This window comes from Mesoplodon bidens (assembly GCF_964165515.1).
Source record: "Mesoplodon bidens genome assembly, chromosome: 5".
NCBI lineage: Eukaryota > Metazoa > Chordata > Mammalia > Artiodactyla > Ziphiidae > Mesoplodon > Mesoplodon bidens.
Genome location: NC_138161.1, coordinates 57,963,700 through 57,978,977, shown reverse-complemented (window position 1 = coordinate 57,978,977; position 15,278 = coordinate 57,963,700). Strand labels below are relative to the sequence as shown.

General features: G+C 37.0%; 1 protein-coding gene across 20 annotated transcripts in view; it reads left to right on the top strand.

Annotated features, from left to right (window-relative positions):
• The window catches only part of LOC308618329 (uncharacterized protein), a 465,534-nt gene that overhangs the window by 276,470 nt on the left and 173,786 nt on the right, over nt 1-15,278 (top strand). For 3 of the 20 annotated variants that reach the window (XM_081236033.1, XM_081236029.1, XM_081236018.1), the window contains exon 5: nt 15,001-15,047. The exons of 16 other annotated variants lie outside the window; for them this stretch is intronic. The gene's annotated coding sequence lies outside the window, so the exon portion shown is untranslated. Of the gene's footprint in view, nt 1-3,575; nt 3,631-15,000; nt 15,048-15,278 lie in introns of those variants that run through there. One more of the 20 variants, XM_081236023.1, reaches the window with a different exon arrangement.

Genomic DNA, 15,278 nt, shown 5'->3' with positions numbered 1-15,278 from the left:
AACCAAAATGTTTCAAACTATGCTGTTTAGGATATAGGCAGTACGTGGAATATAACTTTTTCTTGCAGTGCTGAAGTTTTTCTAAATGATTATCAAAAAATTTTATTAAATGTTTATTTTGCTCATCAAACATCATCAATTGCTCTACAGTTTGGGAATATCAGATGGACAGAAGGAAAATGCAGCTAGTGGCCTAAAGTTGAGACTTAGGAAATCTAGGGCTTATCCGGATCCATATATTAGTTAACCAGTCAGGTAAGTGCTTCCTTTTTAAAAAAATATTCTCCTTTTTCTTTTTTTCTCTCTTTTTTCCCCCAATGAATATACATGCTAAAGTGATTAACTGAATGGTCTTATAATCTTTGTCTTGGGTGAATTTTTAAAAAAATGTATTTTAAGAAATGCTTCAAATCAAAACACCACCACTGAAAGCTGCTTATTAAATTACAAATAACTGATTGAAGATAAAGATTATAGTGATGTTAATGATAATAAAGATTTTCACTTGTTTTGAAAATTTCAAATGCTTTTGAGGGCTCTCGATAACTGCATTTAAGCTGTATTTTCTGATTATGATATACTTTCTATTACTGTGCCATAGACAGTAATTTCCATTCAGTATATTTTGTTAAGAAAGAGAGAAAATTTTACCCCCTTTTCTGTAATCATATAACATAGCCTTTAGATTGAAAAAAAAATAATTCCAAGAAATTTCTTGGTTGCCCCAAGATATTGGGCATTGGTTGATATTTTGAGGCAAATACAGTTTGCAGTCATCAGAATCTTGTTCCTAAATTACTACACTAATAAACTCTGAGAGCACTCACAAGTTCCTGGAAGAACTACCCTTTCTCCATCATTTACTATGAAGAACAATTGGGATTATTGCTGACTTATTTGGTTAGATACCAGGAAATGCCTCTCCTTCACCTAGTATGGGACATGATCTAAACCATTTGTAGGGTATCGCTTCAGGTGTTTGAGGGGGTAAACACTGACCAGGCTTCATCGTTATCATCATCTGTGCTTGCAGAGAGCATGTGTGATGCTTAATAAGTGTGGGAACAGGGAGATCAGTTATTGGTCCCCTGTCTCAAATATCTAATCTAGTGTTAAAAAGAATATGTATCTATCAGTATCTTCAGTACGTTTTCAGTTTGCATCAGAATCAAACTAGGAAGGAAGTTATTTTACTTATGGTGGTGTCTGAGAGTGCAATTCTGGGACAGAGTATACACGGAGCTTAGGTCGCTGACTACCAGAGGATGGTACAGCTTTCAATGGTTTTCCATTATCTAGAGCTTGTCTGATTGTTCAGTGAGAAGAATTTAAGGTTTTTTATATCTCCTCCACAGCTTCCTGACACAGCCTCTGCAGGCATGTGGAATTTGTTTTTGCTTCCTCACTTTTGCTCCTGCTGTTTCTTCTCTCCTTCCCACTGTGGAAATACTTCTTATTATTCAAAACCCAGTTCAAGTAACATTTCTTCCAGCCCATAATTCCTTAAGTTCTTATTCTAATTAATTCTACCTTTAATCATAAAATGCCTAGTATTGTTATTTGACATTTTTTGGATATCCATATTGCCTCCATAATGAGATCATGAGTTCTATGAAGTTAGAGACTCTCTTTTATGTTATTTTAATTTTTGTAACCTCTCATTGCTTGTAGTATAGAACTAGATGTTCAACAAAATCTTTTACAATCCTAATCTGTAGATTTCTTTCCCCATTTCAATAGCTGCTTAAATTTATACAGCACTTTAAAACTTGTAAAGAGCATTCATGTATATTTTTAATCGACACTGATTGATTAAATAAAATGAGTGGCCTTCATTACCTAAAAGTATTTTCCAAATGTGAAATGAAGGGAAGCTTGCTGGCAGAAGCCTATTGAGGGAGGTTTATTGTAAATAAAGGGAGAATCACAGGATGAAAAGCTGGAGTGGAACTTTTGGTAGATCTGAACTCCAATGGGGATTCAGAATCTGACAAAGCTCTACCATCTTTTTTTTTTTTTTTTTTTTTTTTTTGCCATACGTGGGCCTCTCACTGTTGTGGCCTCTCCTGTTGCGGAGCACAGGCTCCGGACGCGCAGGCTCAGCGGCCATGGCTCACAGGCCCAGCCGCTCCACGGCATGTGGGATCTTCCCGGACCGGGGCACGAACCCGTGTCCCCTGCATCGGCAGGCGGACTCTCAACCACTGCACCACCAGGGAAGCCCTACCATCTATTTTTAAAAAAATATGTTGTTACCCAAACTTATGGGTACAGAGTGGGGGGAAAGAGTGGGTGGGCAGGGATGGATGGGGAGTTTGGGATTGACATGTACACACTGCTATATTGAAACTAGATAACCAACAAGGACCTACTGTATAGCACAGGGAACTCTGCTTAATATTCTGTAATAAATGGGAAAAGAATTTGAAAAAGGATTCATGTATAAGTAAAAAAAAATTTTTTTTAATTTTAAAAAAGGAATGGCACAGAAAAAACTGTTGTTACATGATATTGCTGAGAATTACATCAACCAAATATGAGTAAATTGTGTGATAGAATCTAGTTGAAAAGATTTTGCTCATGTTAAGTCAATTATGACTAAAGGCTATGATGAAAAATTAAAATGTTCACTGGCATTGAAACAACCCCATTATTTAATGAAAACTGTGCTGCAGGGACACTCACTTTCTCATCAGAAAGACTTCCCCATTCACAGCCCTCAGAACATCTGAGGGACTGAGCTTGTTGGCTGAGGTCCTCACAGCACTGGTGAGGACAGCACAACATGGGAATGTGAAGGAGGGAGTCGGTTTACTCAATAAAAGGGAACATCAAATGCAAGGGATTTTATCAGTTGTGACCTTGGTCAGCAGGTTGCCTAACTTCTCTGAGTCTCAGTTTACCCCTCTGTAAAATGAGGGGCTTGTTGTATAGGTGCTATTCATACAGTTTTAGGACATAGAATATCTTTTCCTCACCTCCATTTATATCCATAACTGCCCAGTGAGACACATTAATATTTTCATTTCATAGATAGGAATCACATTTGGTGATTTAATTAAGGTAGCACAGCTCATAAATGGTAGGGTGAAGAGTTCAATTCTGAGCTTCCACCTTCAGATACTCTCCCTTTTCTATCACCTCAAAGTGCTTTGCTATTTGTAGTGCGAAGACAATGTGGATTACAATGTGGATTACAATTATATTTTTGAAAAGATCCCAAATAATACAAATCAAAATATTTTATCAAGTTCAAAATAACTTGGCTTAGTATTGTCATTAATTTGCTACTATAGTATGTGTCCTAATCTTCTTTACCCTGAGGGTAATGGTAATGAAAGAAGAGACTTATTTTTGTATGATTTTTTTCTTAAACACAACACAGGCAATTGATAGTATCAAAACTCCTGAAGGGTGAGAATTTAGAATTTCTCTTGTTCTTCATATCTATTTCACTTTTTAGGTTCACTGTCAAGTCAGTACAAACACATATCTGAAAACAAAACTTACTGGTCGTGACATTATCACATATGATTTGATAACAAAGCAAAGCCAGAGCTGATGTTTTCTATTAGCCTCTAGCCCTGCCACATAAGCTGCAGATGTGGATGAATCTGGACATTTGAGCTGCATTGGCTACAGAATTGCATTCTTGGCAGTACCTGTGAACTTCAAAGGGAGTGTCAAGCCACCTATCAGTAATCTAGAAATAAGGTAATAGTCATTTACTAAATATTTTAATGGAAATGATTACTGAAAAATACAGATAAAAACTCCATAAACAAGGAGGCAATTTAGTAAAATGTGGCTTGTTTTAGCAGAAAGGTTTTTTGACACATAACATACATCATAACAATGTATATCGATGTCAAAAAACCACACTGCTTCATAAGCCATCTTACAGCTTGCATCTCAGTAATTTTAGCATATTCCCAGCAAAGATGTTACACACCTCTTGACAAAAATGTTTTCCAAATGTGCTCATTGCAATTCTGAGTTTTGTGAAAATGATATGTACTATTGTTGTGTATTATATATGTTTCCTTTTACTATCTGTTATTATTTTTATATTATCTGTGTTATACTTCATCATGAATACAGAAGACTGCACCATTGTACATACATCAGTAATTAACACAATGATTTGCACAACTACCACCCAGGAAGGAGGCACAGAAGCCTCCTGTGGGTCTCCTATAGATCATGACACTCCCTCCTTTCTTTTCAAAGGTAACCACTATCCTGACTTCTAATAGAATAGTTTAGTTTTGCCTGTTCTTGGAGTCACACATCATACCTTAGTTTATATCTGATTTCTTTTGTTCAATTGTTTGTGAGACTCATCTTTGCACTGAATATGGTTACATTTCATTTATTTTTATTTTTGTAATAGTATTTCAATTTATGAACATACCACAATTTATTTATGTATTTTATGCTGATGAACATTGGAGATGTTTAGGTTTTGGGGCTATTACAAAAAAATGCTGTCAACTGCTGCTACCAACCAAGATGGAATAACAGGATGGGATAAATCATTTCATCTGAAATAACAACAAAACTGGACAACTGTTTTCAAGAGGTTGGTCATCAGACAATGAAGGACAGTGATCCCCATGAAATGGAAATGCATGAAGTAGCCCTGTGATTATCCCAGATTACTGTCTGGAGAGTTTCCAGTCCATGGTGCAGGAGGGGGATTCCAAGTAGACTCCTTGAGTTTGTAAGGGGGAGTGTAAGAGTGGAGACGGCAGCACAGAGAGAACTCTGGGAATCTTGAAGGTTCCCCTTGAGTACTCAGGAGAAAACTAATCAGCACATACAAGCAAGGAAACTACCTGAGGAGGAGGAAAGAACCATCTTAGAGGGAATAACACTTGGTACTCACACAAGATGGAAATAGTGCCCCAACCCCTTCAGACTGGAAAATCTGATCCCGTTCAGACAGGGCACTGGGATGGAGTACGTTGCTCTGGTTCCACCTAACAAATCTTAAAAGCAAGACCAAGTACATAATTTGTGGGACCCAGTGCAAAGTGGAAACGCCAGGCCTCTCGTTCACAATCATTAAGACTTTCAAACGGTCAAGTGTAGAGTACTAAACCATTCTTAGAACCTCTCTAAGCACTGGGCCCTGTGTGACTGACCAAGTCACATGCCCAAGAAGCAGCCCTGCTTAAAAGCTAGATCAGAAAAGATCAAACTTTTTCTATGTAACTTAACTTTGTCTCTCAAGCCTTTACAGAACTGTTGCTCTTGTCTGCTTTTGTATTTCTTTCATATTGTTTTGATTCTTCACAGGCATTATTATTTTTGATTGAATGCTGGATAATGTATGTGAAAATTTTTAGAAATAATTTACAACCTAGAATGATAATATCTACCTCAGAGTGGATATATGTTTTTTTCTGGCAATCTGGGGCAATAGAAAACTAAAATTTCCTTCATCTATTTTCAGAGTTTGAGTTATTCAATACTGGGCTTTCAATGCTGGGCTTTAGTTACACCAAGGGCTGATCTACCTCTGGTTCAATCTTACTCCTAGTGTGTAGTCCTTCATGGTTTCAACCTGAAACTTGCATTTTTAAGAGATCTTGACTCTGGCAGGCCCTAGAGTCCAACCTTTCACTTTTATTTTTTTCCCCTTTGTCCCATTAGTTCTGATCAGGTTCTTAGACTTTTTAGCTACCTCTCCCTGAATTGGCAGTTGCTTTAAGGGAAAACTTGGCCCCTTACAACTAACAAAGGACAATTCTAAAAATCACTGTAGTTGGATTTAAGCCATAGCTTCATTTTTAAGAGGAAAAGGTAAAATAAATTTCGTGGTTTCCGTAGTGTTAGATGTTTTACAAATCTCATTTTAACATTTAAAAAAATCCTATCAGGTAGGGAATAATATCCCCATTTTAGAAAGCCGAAATCTCAGTCTCAGATAAGTTAACTAAGGTAGCTAATACCACACAGTGTGTGATAGAGTCACCATCTAACTTTGGTCTTGCTAACTTCAAAGCCTGTCTTCTTTAAATAAAACTACATTCTTTCATTTAACATCATGTGGATTGCAGATTTTACAAGTAATATTTATAGTGTTATGGAGACTGCAAGAACTAAATTTGAAAACTGCATTTAAATGAGTAAAATAGCTAACAGTGTTAAATGTGGTCTTCCATGATGACACCCTATTTAAGGACTGATTTTAAAATTTATTCTAATCGGTTGAACGGATGATGCCAATTTCTGCCGTTGTATCAGGGAAGACTCAGTGGAAGAATGTTTTACAAATGCTTTTTCAATGATACGTTGCAAATACAGAGTATCTACTAGACAGCTAAGCAGATGTGTGTGTGCATGTGTGTCTGATGGAGATCAGAAAACAGGCAGGTGTCTTAGAATCATTCAGTCCATCTTTTAGCACCGATCCTCTGTATTGAGTGGATCTGTTGGTTGGAAATAGTGATAACCTGGCAATGCATTACACTGTGATGCTGTATTTGAATGGCTTTGAAGGCCTTACTAAATCCCTGAGACCTATATTTTTATCATAAACTCTGACATGAAATCCAATATGATCTTTTTATAAAAATGTGGCTGGACAATATTTATCATTTATAAATGTAAGCACATATAGCCAGGCTTGTTCCCCTCTTATTTTAAGGACAGCATTAGCGTATTAACACATCCAAAGGAAAAAGACACAAATCCAATTTTAAAAGGACTGAAAGTGTTTTGGTTTTCAAATTCAGTTACACCACTCATATTGAAAACATCTCTGAAATTTTCCCTTAAGAATCTCCTTCCAAATTTCCTCCATAGAAGAGCTACCTAAGGCTCTGGCTTTCTTATCTTTCCCTCCCAGTACCCCATCAGGCGGCTCAGGCTCAGTCTTTGGTACGTAAAGCTGAGGTCACCCCTGGATGACCTGCAGTCTGAATATAGCCCATGGGTATTTGGAGTTTGGCCTTTACAGAGTGTTAAAAAATTTGAGTTAGTTGCCAACCTTTGAAAGTCAGAATAGTTCATGTTAGAATCCAGATATCTCGGCTTCCCTTGGCAAACGAGATCTGGTGCCCCTATGCTTTCTTCCCTTATGGTACTTTTTACTCTATGCTTCACGGCAGTTAGCAGCTTCCACTTGGCCACTTCTTGGACATTCAAATTGGCAACCTTTGTAGTGAAGTGGGCCAGGCTGGATTTTGCTTCTCTTACTTGCATTCACCTTATACAACTAAATATAAATGATACATTCATGGGCCTATATTCCTTAAAATGCTGGGAGAGGGGTGTCTGAATGGGTGAGCCTAAGTACTTATAATTTAAATGTTCCCTCCCATCACATAAAAATGAAGTGCAAGTGTCTGCCCCTTAAAAATCTCCATGGTAGTGGAGCTGTTAGGTGTCACTCTCAGTCTGGGCGGGCACACCTATTAGCATTCCCTGACCTATTTAGGGCAGGTATCCTTGAAAGGGAGAGGGGCAAGGTTGACATTTGGCTGTTTTCTATCTAAGTCTGTCAAACATCCACCCTTATTATGTGAAATTCTGCCTCACTGGCACTGAACTGTTTCATGCTCTAATGTATGGGTAGCATTGAGACCTCAGTTTTTCTGCAGGATCTCTATAAAAGAGAATTTTCATATTTTTTTCACCACATATAATACACTGATTTGCTCTGAAATTCAGAATGTAATTTTTTTCTCCACAGGCAAGCTTCTGAGGCATTTTGCCAAAGTAAGTGTTTGAATGGTGATGTTTTCTTAAGCAACAGAGAAGTTAAAGTGAAACTCAGCTATTGATGGTGAAGGCAGAAAAAAAGCAAAGAGCTATAGGCACTCTCCTGGGCCCTCGATAAGAGAAGTAGGGAATATGTATAGGTTAACAAAGAGGGAATAAAACGATCTGGGGATGGTCAGATAGTGGAATATAAAATATGCATGCATATAATTCCTAGCATTTGGGACTGAGAAATAAACAGCAAAAATAAAGAATTTTTAAGATTTGGAATCTTGTGGACATTTATTTATCAGCTGCTAGAAGTTAATGGCTTCTAGATGCAGACTCTGTTTTATTTTACAGAGTTTGATCTCCTAGGCGACTATCTTATTACATTCATAATTTCCCACATTGCCTAATTTTAAGGTCTTTACAAATTGTAAAAAAAAAAAAAAAGTTGCTTCAGGATAGGTGTTTAGATTTTGCAATTTAAATTTATGTCAGACTTCCTATAATCTAACCATGCTGCTCCCCAGCCATTGTGATCTTGCTCTATGATCTAAGGCAAGCCTTTTGTTTTTAGATTTTAAAAAGTTGTGGTAAAATATGATACACAACATAGAAATTACCATCTTAGACATTTTAAAGTGTACAGTTCAGTAGTGTTAAGTGCATTTACAGTGTTGTGCAACCAATCCCTAGAACTCTTCTTTTAGGACTTTTAACTTTCATCAGAGATGTAACATCTTTAAAATGAGTCATTTTAAATATTAATTAGCCTTTCAATGCAATAATACTAATGGCCTTCATAAAAGGGTTGATGAATTCTTTGATATCTGCCTCAGGATGTAATGTGCTTTTTGGAATATGCAGTGTTTTGTCGCAAGGTAAGTATAAACATAATATTAGTGAAATACTCTTTCAGCGTGACTGATTGCAAATACATGAAGTGAAAAAAGAGCAAATATCACTAGGTACCTTAAAACCAATGTTTTATATGTATCTTTCCATTGGCATCTCTCCAATCTCCTCCAAGACAAAGTCATGCTTCCCTCTGCATGTGTGACTCCTACAGAATTTTGAGGAAGCTTAGACATGCTTTTTTTTTTCTTTTGTCCCCTTCTGCTTCCTTGCCCAGATTCCTATCTTAGTTCAATTTCTTCCCTTTTCCTGATTCTTTTTTATCTAACTATTTCATTTCAATATTTTATAGTGATTTATTTTGCTTTCCTTTTTCCTGATTTTCATAGTCAAGACGGTATTTCTTTCTTTTCACTCCTTTCTCTTCCCTTTCCTTTTCTTCCTTCTCATTAATTCTTTCACTCATTTATTTATATTATTACTTATTTATTTTTACTTATTTTGTGTGTGTGTAAAAATGAACTGCCATGTGTGTTGTTCCATTAATTTTCAGAAAACCTAAGATATAACCTTGAGGATAGGAAAGGAGCTGTGTATGACCTAAGTGTTCCCCACTTGCGTGGTCTCCACCCACGAAGGAGCAGGGTCCAGCGTCCCCCTACTTCTTCCCCTTCCAAGAGTCACCCTCCTCAGGTGTGCCCAGCACCAGCTCCAGTTTGCCTCCAAACTCCTGTGACTGTTTTCTGCTCTCCACCCTGTACAGTTCTAAGAATGCACCAGGTTCTGCAGAGCACCATTAATACAAGACTGTTGGGTGTCACGGGCTTTTAGAAAAGGTTGACGATATGGCAGTGATTGCAGTAAAGCCAGAAAATAACTTCACCTAAGTGTTAGACATAAATTTTCCTGGAAATGAATTAGCCTTTCTCCATCAGAGGGGGCTTTTTTCTCATGAACAGTGTTTCTTCTAAAGCCCTGGGCTCCCCTGTTGATATTCAGGTTTTATTACATATGGTTCTACTTCGAGATATTTGAAAATCCTAAATTTCTCTAAGCCAATCTAAACCCAAGGACTATATTGTCAACATAATGATGCCTCTCTACTTTTGCATCAATGGGGAAACTTTATGTTCATAATTTTCAGAGTAAAATAAAAACTTTGTTATAGTTTAACTAAGCATCACAGGACAGAGAAGTTTTATTTCATCAATGTATTTTGAACAAATCAATGAAGTTATCCGCTCACAAAGAATGAAGCCATTAGTTTCAGTCATCAGAAAAAAGTTAACTTTTTTTTGTTTGTTTTTTAATTCCACCAAGTGACAATATATCCAACTAGCTCAAAATATAACTCTGGTTCTGTTTTTAGTATTCCAATATAGCTCAACTTCACTTTAAAAAAATTTATGGTAACAAAGGCATTAAACATTATCAGTTAAAAACTGAAAAATGTACCATAACCCCATCATATTAACAAAGCATTTAAAAATTTTTCTTTGTTCCATGTTCATAGGTAATTTGATGTAGTTGCCCTGAGTGAGTTCTACTTTTAAAGTTATTTCATTGTAAACTTTCATACAGAGGATGTAGCTAATATAATTAATACTTTAATAGGTATATAATATTCTATTGAAAAGCATCCATATTCATTTAGCCATTCCTTAGTTAAACATACCAGTTTGTTTCCAGTATTTTGCTATTTTAAATAATGCTAAGGTAAATAGCTTATCCCATCATTGAATAAATACTTATTAAGTGCCTACTATATCCCATGTACCATTCTAGGCAATAAAATATGTGAGTCAAAAGATGAAAATTCCTTCCCTCATGGACCTTATATCCACTGGGAAGGAACATAGGAAATAAATTAAATGAGCAAATTATGTGGTATACCTGAAGATGATAAGTGCATTGGAGAAAAATAAAGAGGGAAGGGGCTGGAGAATGTAGAGGGTAGATGTCATTTAATAGGATGGTTTGAGAGACCTGTTGAGAAGGTGACACTTGAGCAGACTTAAAGAAGTGAGGGGGCTTCCCTGGTGGCGCAGTGGTTGAGAGTCTGCCTGCCGATGCAGGGGACACGGGTTTGTGCCCCAGTCCAGGAAGATCCCACATGCCGCGGAGCGGCTGGGCCCGTGAGCCATGGCCGCTGGGCCTGCACGTCCGGAGCCTGTGCTCCACAACGGGAGAGGCCACAGCAGTGAGAGGCCTGCGTACTGCAAAAAAAAAAAAAAAAAAAAAAAGAAGTGAGGAATAAGTCACAGAATATCTGGCTTGGGGCAGGAACATGTCCAGCATGATTCTGGTCCTAAGAAGAGCAAGGAGTTCATGTGACTGGAGCAGTGGAAGAGGAGGTCAGATAAGTAATGCAGTCCAGATCTTATACAGTCTTGAGGAATTCTGTAAGGGCTCTGACTATCTTTCACTCTAGATGAGAAAGGGAGCTATTGAAGAGTTTTAAGCAGAGAAATGATATGCATTGACTTGTTAACAGAATTACTCTTGCAACTGTGTTGATTCTTATGGGGTAATAGTAAAGGCAGGGAGATCAGTTAGGAGGTGCCTTGGACCATGGTGGTAGCTGGGATGTTTATGGAGAGTAGTCAGATTCCATATATATTTTCAAGGTAGAGCTGGCAGGATGTTTACAATGCCACCATCAATATAAATGTGTGCTTCCTAACATTTGAAACACACACACACACACATATATAAAACAATTTTCTAATATTGTAAAATCATTCTAAAGTTTACTTTTAATTTCATGAACTAACAAGTGTGAACATTGCCCTGCATATTTATAGATATTGCCTGTATTGATAGTCTCTTTCATCTTACTTTGCTCACTTAGGTATTTGAAGTTTTATAGCCATTCTAATAAATATCAGAAAATCTTTACATATTTAAACTAATAAAACATATTTTACTTATAGTATTTACAAATATTATACATCATATATTACCTGTCTACCCCAGCTTTTGTTTTTCTTTTTCAAAATACACTATAAAATAACTGTGTGATATAAAACTGATCAGCTAATCAAAACTGCACAAAATACTATTTCAATTTTGGTACCCATTGAGCAAAATATTAACATCTTAAATACTTTGATCTTTCATTCTAAAATGATATTCCTGGGGGAGAAGAGTCAGAGGTCCAAAGAACCCAGCACCAGCTGTGACAGCTGATATTCTTTGGCTCCTTGTGTCATTATGTCTGAGCCTGGTGCTGTGGAAGGCCTGATCCCTGTGTTGAGCAGCTTGCCATCTGCTGTAACCACCCTGAGTAAGCTTCAACTGCATCCTGCTGCTGAATTCTTTGTCTTTTACATCATTTAGTATTTCAAGTGATCTTAAAGATATTATTCATATAGGGTATTCATAGATGCCAAATTCCTTTCAGGGACCACATGCTTAGTTGGTGTATTAGTGGGCTGGGGCTGCCATAACCAAGTATCCCAAACCTGGTGGCTTAAAACAACAAAAATTCTCTCACAATTCTGAAAGCTAGAAATCCCAAATCAAGGTACCACAGGGCCATGTTCTTTCTGAAGGCTTTATGGTTGAGTCTGTTCCATGCTTTTTTCTTGGCTTCTGAGTTGCTAGCAATCCTTGGCATTCCTTGGCTGGTAGACAAATCATTCTAATCTCTGCCACTGTTGTGTTAATCAAAGCGTCAGAAACAGAGACATGATTGAAATAAAGAGGTGTTTATTTGGAGTTTGTTAGGACTGCAGCCCGGGAGACACAGATTCAAGAATCACTTAAATTGTGTTCTGCTGGACTACAAAATGGGGGAAGCTTATAAAGGCAAAAGAAAAGCAAGGTTATATAAATTGTTTGTCAAGAATTAGTGTTGGAGCTTAAAGGTGCCTGTTTAGCAAGGATGGGTGGGGGTTTGAAATGATTACAGAGTTGTGGAGAGTGGGTGGTAGGACTCTGAAATAACAAAGTTGCAGCTAGCAGCTTCTAGTAGATGCTGTTTTGAAAATGGCTAGTAGTGTCCTTGAGTTTGATACAGTTCAGAGAAAATTAAAGTTCTCACTGATGCAGAAATGTGTCTGAAATTACATCCATGATGGCTACCAGGCTCCATTTTGGATGCCTGAACCATAGTTACTCCATTTTGATTTTTAAATGATCTTAAATATGCTATCACTTGTCATGTGACATTCTCTCTGTGTGCCTCCACATCATCTTCCTTCTCTGTGTCCCTTTTCCTCTTCTTATAGTATAGTATATTGGATTAGAATTTAATCTAGTAGGACCTCATTTTAACCTGATTACATCTGCATAGACCCTATTTATATATAAGGTCATATTCACATGCTCCAAGGGTTATGCCTTCAACCTATATTTTTGGGTAACACAATACAACCCATGAGAATTGGTTTGAGAAAAAGAAGTAGTTTCCAAAAGAATCAGGCTAAAAAATGTATTCAGAATTAATATTGGGCATAGAATCTAATAAGAACTTGATGAGATTAATGAAATCAGAAGGAGAAGACACAAATTCTCAGCCTTACTGTTCACCCACATTTCAAGCCTCAGCTTAGTTCTACCTTTTTACTGAAGGCTATTGAACTACTCTGAGGATCTCTCATGCAACAATATTATTTATATTATATATCTTAATTTTTAATAAAATATTCTTTTGTATTGTACCCTAATTGATTCAAGTGTTTTGATTCTGTTTTCTCCAACAAAATTGCAATCTTTTGAGGGCAGGCATCTTGGTATTATATCTTTCTGGGATCCTCTTGAAATTTCTATTAGAATTTAGAAACATACAAGTTCCCCCTAAGCATTTACTGGTTTAAACTGAAATATGTAGGGGTTTGGTTAGATGGGCAGTAAGTTTGGCAGTGAGTTATTTTCCCAATCAACCATTTAGTATTCATCTTTCAAGTCACAACTAAGGTGTCCCTTCTTTAAGAAGCTATTTCTCCACTAATCAAAACTGCATTAAGTGCCCCTCTTATAGCTCCCATACCACTCTGAGATATGCTTACCATGCAACATTTTAATTTTCTGGTGACCTGTCCCTTTCCCCTACTGGGTTGTGAGCTCGACCAGGGCAGACTGTGCCTTGTCACTATTGTATTCCCAGTGTCCAGAATAGTGGCTAGTCTATGGTTGGCACCTAATAACTAATTGTGGAATTAGCTCAATGAATGACTAAACACTAGGCTGAATCATTTCCTCTCCCCTGGCTTTATTTTCCTTATGTGTTAAATAAGGGGAGAAAAATGGTGATGCTTAACAGAGCCTGCCTGCAATTCCAACTGAGGTTAGGTAAACATGGACGTGGTTAAACAGCGATATCAATAAGTCTGACCTTCTTTTCTGTAGGGCTTAGAGAACTGTGATTAGGCCATTGGTCTCTACTGTGGCTCTGGCCAGGTTTGCAGAGAGCTCTATCCTGGAGTTCAGTTTTACACAGGCTCTGAGGGGGAATCCAGCTGACATTGTTAAAGTTCAAGTGCATAAAATGCCAGGCATGACAAGACAAAAAAATATGCTGCTGGTGACAAATAAATAGGAGCCAAGAGACTCAATAGTCAACTTCCATCAATTTATTTCCATCTGTTCATATCCACTTAACTACCCTGAGTTTATTTAGAGACAATTATCCATGGCAACAAACTACAGCAGTCCCTCCCATGAGTTTGTAATTTTTTCATTTAAAAAACTCAATGAACATTCAAAACCAAGAGACACCACAATGTAACTCCCAAACTAGTTACTGTTAATTATAAAATAAAATGAGAATGGACTTGAGGACATGGGGAGGGGGAAGGGTAAGCTGGGATGAAGTTAGAGAGTGGCATGGACATATATATACTACCAAATGTAAAATCAATATCTAGTGGGAAGCAGCTGCATAGCACAGGGAGATCAGCTCGGTGCTTTGTGACCGCCTAGAGGGGTGGGATAGGGAGGGTGGGAGGGAGATGCAAGAGGGAGGAGATATGGGGATATATGTATATGTATGGCTGATTCACTTTGTTATAAAGCAGAAAATAACACACCTTTGTAGAGCAATTATTCTCCAATAAAGATGTTAAAAAATAATAAGTAAATAAATTAAAAAGAAATTTAAAAATAAAATAAATAATTAAATTAAATTAAATTAAATCTGCCAAAGTGAAATGCACTCCACTCCTTTATAAAGGCCTTAGGAGGAAGAAGTGTAAATTTCTTCAGAAAGAGACTCTCATGTAGAAGAAGATTATGGATGAAGCCAGCAAATCATACTTGGCTACTGCTTTGAAAATCCTGAATTTCTTCACCTTATCTGAGCAAAACCAGTGTTCATTACTGTCAATTATATGAACAAATCAAAATATTGGGCTTTCCTCTCATTGTTGCATTAGAAACAATTCTTAGTGGACCTTTTAATGTGAATTTTCTTTTCTTCTATCTAAGGCATTTGACAAACGAATTAGCTGGGCAAGAATGTGATGCACCAATAAGTAAGTTTAATGTATCTTTTGGCAAATAATCCAGTTTGAATGTTTTACAGATTTGAAATTTTCCATATTTCTGGGCATTTCAATTGGAGTATTTACTATTATCTCATACTCAATTAATCATCCTTCCAGCTTGTTCTACTTTAGCTATTGCTGTAAGTGATACTGCTATTTCTCTAAGCATCCTGACTGGAAACTTTGAAGTCTTTGCTGTAGCCTTCTTTTCTTTTAGAA